At 38.9% G+C, this 2500-nt stretch overlaps 1 protein-coding gene across 16 annotated transcripts in view; it reads left to right on the top strand.

Annotated features, from left to right (window-relative positions):
• The window catches only part of LOC135106514 (multiple PDZ domain protein-like), a 456199-nt gene that overhangs the window by 216066 nt on the left and 237633 nt on the right, over positions 1–2500 (top strand). The gene's annotated exons all lie outside the window — the stretch shown is intronic.

Raw genomic sequence — 2500 nt, forward strand, 5'->3', positions numbered from 1 at the left:
CATTTTTCTCCACCTCTTCAGTTTCTCTTTAAGCACTCAGCACTTCGTTTAACTTTCCTTAGCACTCCCACTAACCCGGCACTTTCCCTTAGCACTCAATTTCTCCTTAGCATCTTTTTTTTTTTTTTTTTTTTTTTTTTTTTTCACTAAGCACTCAGAAAACTTCCCTAACAGCACTCAGAAAACTTCCCTAACTTTCTTGACGCATCTATTCTTCCTCTTATGTCTTCTTACAGCTACACCCTCCCCTTTAGCAGTCCATATGATCCCCTTAGTGTCCCCAGCTCCTCCCCAGTGTCCATTAGTGTTAAGTCCCCCCTTGAACACCATTTTCCTGCCATCTTCCGCCCAGGCCCTGAAATCTCTTAGATGTTCCCTTCTCCCCCCCCCCCCACCTGCTCTCTCCCATCCAAAGTCGTTTCTCCCTCGTCTTTCCTCCTCCCCCGTGTTTCCTTCCTTGTGTTTCCTTCCCTGTGTTTCCTCCTCTCCTGTATCCTTCGGTTTAACTTTGCAACACATACATATACACTGACACACACACACACACACACACACACACACACACACACACACACATACACACACACAGTAAACTTTGTGTATAATGTATGCTCTCTCTCTCTCTCTCTCTCTCTCTCTCTCTCTCTCTCTCTCTCTCTCTCTCTCTCTCTCTCTCTCTCTCTCACGGCAAACACGTCGCCATTATCATCCGTCACGTTGATAAATATGTAACAGGCACAACTTCCGGAAATATTCCTGGAAAAGAGGCACACGCGCCCACACGCCTGCACACCCACCAATCACGCTCCCCATTCAGCCCCCCCCCTCCACCCCCAAATCCCTCGAAAAAAAAAAAGAAGAGAAAAAAAGAAAAGCACTGATTGACACAGACAAACAGAAGAAGATTGAACGGAAAGAGATTGAAATATGCCTTCACCATTCATCAATTTATCGTTCACTTGGAATAGGAAAGGAGGAACGTGAATGTTTACTAAAAAAAAAAAAGAATCACATAAAAAAAAAAAACAAGGACGATTAATTGGAGTGATTTCAAAAGTCGTCTCATATTGTTCCCCGCACACTTAACTTGATAGACTTCATTATTTAACGACTTAATTTCCCTTCCTCGTTAACGATACGGCCTAAGGGTTACTTGGTAATTAGTGTTACTCCTCAGAGAGAGAGAGAGAGAGAGAGAGAGAGAGAGAGAGAGAGAGACAGTATGGACGTCAGAGAAACAGGTTTGTCCTCCCCACTCCTCTTCAACTTCGGTTAGGGAAGGGAGGGGTAGGGAGGGGAAGGAACCAGATGTAGAGATAGGTGGGGAGAAAGGAAGGAACTGGTGGAGGGAGCAAAGTGAGAGAAAGTGGAGAGAAGGCGAGGAACTGTAGTGAGGAGTTAGAGGGAGAGATGATGAGAAGTGGATGAGAGAAGAGGAGGAAGAAGGTGAAGGATGAAGTGGAGCATGTTGAGTGATACAATTTGGTAGAGGGTGGAGGGTGGATGGGGCATGAGCAGGTGGATGCATAATGGAAGTGGATGAATTGATGTGGAGTGTATGTTACGAGGAAATGATGAAGATGGACGAGTAGTGATGAGAAAGAGACAGAGAGAGAGAGAGAGAGAGAGAGAGAGAGAGAGAGAGAGAGAGAGAGAGAGAGAGAGAGAGAGAGAGAGAATCAAATACTGGAGGGAGATGTAAAATAGGGGAATAATTCATATATCAATAAACATTTATGTATAGACTTAAAAATGGAGATAAAGAGAAAATAAGCGATAAATGAGTTGGATATTAAAGAGAAGTTAAAAAAGAGAGCAAGAATAAATTATGAGGTGTACTTATGTATGTATGTATGTATGTATGTATGTAAGCAAAGTGATTTAGAGTTAGAGAGAGAGAGAGAGAGAGAGAGAGAGAGAGAGAGAGAGAGAGAGAGAGAGAGAGAGAGAGAGAGAGAGAAAATGCAAAGAAAGAGTCTTTTAAGTATTGGAATAAAAGATAAAACAAATACGAAGAATGAATTATATACGTTTATCTTTGCATATGTATGCATGTAAATACGTATTGGTGTATATATATATATATATATATATATATATATATATATATATATATATATATATATATATATATATATATATATATATATATATATATATATATATATATATATATATATATATATATATATATATATATATATATATATATATATATATATATATATATATATATGTATGAAGCCAAACAGGCAGACAGACATACATGTACATTTATTTATATACAGTTCTATGCATTTATCACATTTCACGTGCCAAGAAAATGAAAAAAAATAAATAAATAAATAAAACACCATCAAGTACAAAATATTTCCCTGTAATGAATCCTGTTAATTCTGAATCATGAGAGAGAGAGAGAGAGAGAGAGAGAGAGAGAGAGAGAGAGAGAGAGAGAGAGAGAGAGAGAGAGAGAGAGAGAGAGAGAGAGAATAAAAAAAAG

This window comes from Scylla paramamosain, chromosome 13 (genome assembly GCF_035594125.1).
Source record: "Scylla paramamosain isolate STU-SP2022 chromosome 13, ASM3559412v1, whole genome shotgun sequence".
NCBI lineage: Eukaryota > Metazoa > Arthropoda > Malacostraca > Decapoda > Portunidae > Scylla > Scylla paramamosain.